Source organism: Harpia harpyja, chromosome 16 (assembly GCF_026419915.1).
Source record: "Harpia harpyja isolate bHarHar1 chromosome 16, bHarHar1 primary haplotype, whole genome shotgun sequence".
NCBI classification, from domain to species: domain Eukaryota; kingdom Metazoa; phylum Chordata; class Aves; order Accipitriformes; family Accipitridae; genus Harpia; species Harpia harpyja.
Window position 1 is genome coordinate 2,646,286 of NC_068955.1, and position 6,002 is coordinate 2,652,287.

Below are 6,002 nucleotides of genomic sequence, written 5' to 3' on the forward strand. Positions count from 1 at the left end.
CAGAGCACAGCCCTTCAACTGCGGGTACCAGGGTTGCACCGCCTCTCCCTGCAGCTTCTGCGCCCGGGATCCAGCCGAACCAGCAGGGAAGAGTTTGGGGCAGGTTTGAACAAACTCCTCCGGAGGTCAAGTTTAATTGAACACACTGCAAGGATCCCGGCAGCGTTAGGCCAAGTTTAGGTCTTAGCTAAAAGAGGGGTGTGAGTTTAACGGAGAGCCTTTGCGCATCCCACGTTGAGCAGTCTCACGTAGTTGGCACTTTGTCCAGGAGAGGCTCCGTGGCTTTGTGCAGTGCTTGGCAGAGCCGGGGGACAGCGCCAGCACTGCCACTTGTTTTTCGCTGGCAGAAGCACCGAATTTGCTACGGTTTTGCGATGAGGAGGGGCTGGCTGCTCCCGAGCGTGGCATATAACCTGGTGCCCAGCTGTGGGCTGCTCAGGCCCTTGGGAGTGCTTTCCCTGGCAGTGCCCAGCCCAGCTGTGCAGGATGCAGCCGATGCGGTGCCTGCCTTGCCCTGCCTGCGGGAGAACTGCGGGGGGGAGCTGCTGCTGGGGAAGAAAAACTCCACTTCAGCATTTGGCTGGTGCGAACTGTTAAATCTGGGCCAGGTTGTTCCAGTCAGGCAAGGGAGCTTGCTGCATTACCTGCACCTCCTGGGCTTTCTAAATGACAATTTTTTTACTTTTTTTTTTTTTTTTTTTTTTTTTAATTTTTCCAACCCTGCAGTGCCTGGGAGCCAGCAGCACACTGTACAGGTGGAGCGATGCAGCCCAGCGCCTTCCTGAGCCCCAACCCTCTGGTATCGCAGCCTTGTTGCGGACAGAGCGAGGGGTCATTGCCGTAGCCGGGCTTGTGCCCCGGAGGAGCATCTCCTGTGCACGGAAAAGATGAAGTTGAGGGTGGGGGGGGTGGAGAAAAAAGGTACTTTGCGTGAAAGCTCCGTGCGTGGGACCGACCACGAGAGGGCACCCGTGGGTGGCTGCTGCCCGGGAAGGGCTGGAGAGGAGTCGGGTGAGCCGGAGGTACCTTCCCCTGGCCAGTGGCTTCGGTTCTCTCTGTCCTCTGGTCCAAGCTGCCGTGGGTCCCGGCAACCGGATCCCACCCGAGTAAAGGTGCTGTGGCCGGGCTGGTGCTTGCCGGTGGCCCTCTGCAGCGAGGCGAGAGGAGACGGGTTGCCTCTCAAGCAGCTTGGTTGGCAAAGCATCCTCTTTGCTTGTGCCAGGGAGCAGAGCCAGGGAATCGGCTTGTAAGGACGGAGAGAGACGTGCAGCCGGAGCAGGCAGCTGCCTTGCCTTATCAGCTACTGGCAGAGGTAGCAAGCGAGGCTCTTCCGAAGGAAAGCTCTTTACCCCAAGCAGTTTTGTTTGCTTGAAATAGTTTAAATTTGCATGGGAATAAATTGCTTAAAGGATGGAAAACGGGAGTGAGACGCCGCTCCTGAAAGGAGAGTAGTTTCCAGAGAAAGCCTCTACCTCTGGTTGAAGGGGATGCTGGTTTCCACACGCTCAGTGTCGTCTCGATGGTCGCCCAAAGTCTGATCTCATCCAGGAGTGTGGGAACTTAACGGACAGTTAATACCGAAGCTGATCATGTTAATATTTAGCTAAGAATGGAGGTGAGACTTCATCTGCGCTCCCAGAGGAGTGCCCTAGCTGACTTGAACAGGAAAGGTACTTTGAAGAGAGCTGACACCATTTGTCTGTCGCAGGTACCATAAACCTCGGACATTAATAACAGCCAAATCTTCTGTCTAAGGACACACGCCTTCGTTTGATCTTCCGCGGGAGGGTGATGACAAACGGAGCGGCGTGGGGCGATGCAGAAGGAAACGCGCGTTCCCCGAGAGGCTGGGCAAGCCGTGGCACCCGTGGGGAGGGACGCCGGACCCTCTGCGGGCGGCTCGGCGAGTGCCACCAGGCTGAGCGGCAACTGCGGCAGGTGACGATGTAGGAAGGTGGCAGAGCTAATCGTACCTCCGGGGACCCAGGGGATGAAAGCTGATGAGGAAGCAGCGCTTTCCTCCCAAGGAGCGGTTTGAGTTTCCATTTCTCCTCGGGGGTGATGAGCTAAGCACAACCCCGGTACGGGCGAGCGCCGGCCGCTGACGCTCGGGAACTGGCGCGCTCGGTTTACTGCGGGGTTTGCTGCTGACGGCTGCCCTTCCCCGGGGCTGATGCATCCAGCCACCCTCTTCCAGGGAAAAAACTCACTGCGGTGAAGGTCACGCTGCCACCGTGGGGACCGGGAGCCACTGGGCACGTTGGGAAAGGTGCTCGGGTGAAGCTGCCCCGGGTGCAGCCTCTCCCGGCACGGGCTCTGGGTTCACCACCTGCAGCGAGCGCCGGGAAACCATGTTTCCTCGGGGAGCGGTGCTGGCTCTTCTCCAGTGCCACCACTGTGGGACCCTCCTCCGTCTTCACAGGGACCCAGCACCACTGGAGGAATTTGGTTGTGAACTGTCCTGAGGCTGCTGAGCCATTGCCGGAGAGCCCAGGGCTGCAAAGCTCTCTTGAAGTCCTTGTCCGTTCTTCCTTCCTCACTTTCGGAGCTGAGAAGAGGAGCAGGGGCCCTGACCCGTCCCATTCCCCGTGCAGGTGGTGTTGCAGCAGAATGGGGCAGAAGCATCCCCGTTCCTCCCACAGAGCCGCTCTGGGACATGCCCCGGCTCCCAGCGATGCTGGCATCGCTCCGAGCTCGGGGTCAGGGCAGGCGAGTGCTGATGCAGCCCCGCAGTAGTGCCACAACTCAGGCCGGGGGTTTGCCCTGGCTTTGGGGCAGAGCAGCCCCCCGGCCCCGAGGGGTCCCCATCCCTCACCCAGCGGCGGGAGGGAGGGAGCCCTCCGAAGCGAGGCCGGGGCGTCCCAGTCGCTTGTTTGTCAGAATGTGTGCGAGAACCGACGCCAGGAGCTAATTGCCCTGGGCCGAGGCCAAGCCGTCAGCAGAAGCAGGTGCTCCGCAGCCCTCCCTGCTCCCCGCACCGCTGCCGGCGCTGCCGGCTGTCCCCAGTGCTCGCCCAGTTCCCAGGGCAATGCCAGCCCTGGGTCCCCTGAGGCCACCTGCCCTCAGCTCTGCCCGGCCTGGCCACCGAGTGCCAAATTTGTGCAAGGGAGCCTGAGGGGGCTGGTTGCATCCCCCCCTCTACGATGCCACCCCCGGCTCTGCCCAGGACTCCCCAGCATCCCCCCATCCAGGGAGCCGGGCTGGGACTTTACTCCGGTCCCCGTGCCCAGGTGAGGAGTCCCAGGTCCCCCCACCCCGGTCCCGCCTGCCCCTCTCCCCAGCCCGCAGCCCTGCAGCTGCATACCAGGGCTGCAAAACTTACTGGAAATCCTGTAGATGCAAATCCTGGCCTCCCGTCCGTGCCAGGAACTTGAGCTGCAATCCCAGGAGGGCAGCAGGCTCCAAGCACGCAGGCCTCCCTGCTCGTCATCACCCGGCCTCGGAAATCCTCTTTAAAGTTTCATCGGGGCCGGAGGATGCGAGTGGCTCTGCGGGACCCCTGCGGCCGGGCAGGCTGGGGGGCAAAGCCAGCAGAGCCCAGGATGGCTTCCCAAAACCTCTGCCAGTTCTGATGGATGGGTCGGTACCGTGTTGATTCAGACTCTCTGGCTCCATCCCAAAACCTCCCAGCTCCAGGATCGATGGAGATTCCCAGGATCCAGGCAGGTGACAAGGCGTGGATGGGACCTGCCCCTTGCCCACGCATGGTGACCCACAGCACCAGCTCCAGGTCCCTGTTAACCCATCCCTGGGTGCTCAGCCCAGCTGGGAGCGACTGGCGTCACTGGCCCTGGGTGGCTGCACCTGCAACCTTGCAAAGTTTTGTTCGCTACCAGGGGGCTGCGCGGGGTCTAACCTGCAAAAGCAAAACTGCAGGAGGCCAGAAAGCGACAGTAATGGAGAGCGCGGCTGGTGCGTGGTGGTAGCACGCCTTCTCCCCTAATTTATTAGCGGCTCACTGATTCCAGCAAACAATTTAGAGAAGTGACGTCTTTGTTTAAAAAAACAATCAGTGGTTCTTCACTTAGGAACACAGCTCTGCTCATGCTTCCCTGGCAAGCCCGGGACATCAGCCTGGATATTCCCCATCCAGCTGCGAAGCAGCAGCAGGAATAAAACAACTCACCATCTCCCCCGACTCCTCTCAAGCGAGCACCCACCTTGGCCAAAGTCCTTTCTTTCCAGGTCACCTTAACTCTGCCCCCTCCGCAGCCCAGAGGCTTTAATCAATCTCCAGGTGAAACCTAAACCTTGCGACTGAGGGGAATACGCTGAACCAAACGGCAGCTGCATGAAGGTCAGGGTGCTCCCGCCGCGGTGGCTCGGCTGCTGGGAGCATCTGCCGGGGGGGGGGGGAGACGTGCTGGGGGGGACCCTGTGCGCAGCCGGGGCCACGCTCCAGGGGCTGCGTCCCCTTGGGGAGCACGTTCAGAGGGGGCTGCAGGGGTTAGGGCTGGAGGGGAGCGTGGAGGAGACACCACCGATTCACCGGGGAGAATTTGGGTTGGATTTACAGGTTTTCAGCCTCCACGAGCACACCTCTCGTTCCCATCTCGCTGCCGTGGGGTTTGCTTGGTGGCGGGAGGGAGAGACATCCTCGGAGGGGGGGTTTGCAGGCTGGCTCCTGGGGTGGGTTTTACCAGCACCATTTCCCCCACGCTGAAGCAAATAAAATTGTCTATTTATTGTGTGTGTTTCCTGAGACCTACCAAATACCGCAGTGCTCACGAGGGCCCGCGCCGGTGCCAGGATCTCCAACCGCCACGTTAAATAATTCACTGACCAAAGCCTTTAACTTGCTCTCCTCTCCAGGAGCACAGGCCCTGGGGCACCCATGCGGGGTGGGGGGACCCGGCTTCTGCAAAGGTGTGGAGAACGTGTGGTTACAGCTGGGATGGGGCACTCCTGACCCGGGCTTCCTTGGAAAGGGGATTCCCAGCAGCGTGCCTCACTCTCCTGGTCTGTTAGTGGGAGGTTGTGTGGAGCCGAGGGGAATAAGGCAGAAGAGCAGATAGCTGTGGGTCTTGGCTGGGAAACATGCTCGGAGCCTGGCTCAAAGCTGAGTCTGCGGAGGATGGATAGGTATGGGTGTGGGAGAGCTGTGCCTGCTGCAGGGACCCCGGGGGGAACGGGCTCCGGCAGGGCTTCTGGCCTGGGAGGGGGAGGATGAGGCTGTGCCCTTCCCTTCCCAAGCAACACAAAGTCTCTCTGTAGGTATTTGATGTCCCTCTAAACCTCGGTGCCTCCAGCAATTCCTGGACCTAGAGGAAAGGGGGATGCCCTGGCCTGGGGTGCTTGCTGCCAGACAGCCTGGGAGGTTTGATGCTGGCTGGCTTGGAAAGCTCATGCCCGGGATGCTCCGTGCCCGGGATGCTCTATGCGTGGGATGCTCCATGCCTGGAGTGCTCCATGCCCGGGATGCTCCGTGCCCGGGATGCTCCGTGCCCGGGATGCTCTATGCCCGGGATGCTCCATGCCTGGAGTGCTCCATGCCCGGGATGCTCCGTGCCCGGGATGCTCCATGCCCGGGATGCTGCTCTCTGACTGGGATGCTCCCTGCCTGGTGGCCGGGGACACTGGCTCCAGACATGCTCCGCACCCCGCGGGCTGGGATGCTCGCTCGCGGGATGCTCCCCACCCCGTGGCCGGGCCACGCTCTGCCCGGTACCGCGGGCAGCCGGAGATCCCCGCTCCCCGGGGAACCTCGTGGGGAAGGTTCCCCCGAACCGGACCGGGGTTTCCAGCGGGGGCTGCTTCCCCGCGTCCCGCCCCCCCCCCCCACCCCCTCTCCCCCACCCTCCCCGGTCCCGGCAGAGCCCCGGGGGCGGGGGCCAGGTACGGCGGGGCGGGCCAGCCCCGGCGGCGGGGGGCGGGAGGTCCCGGCGGCGGGCAGCTAAAGGCAGGTGGCACCGGGGAGCGGCACCGGGCTCTTCGTGGGGGGGGGGGTGGGGGGGGGAGGCGGTGCGAGCTGCCGTCCAACGTTAGCGGGAGGCGGCGGGGGG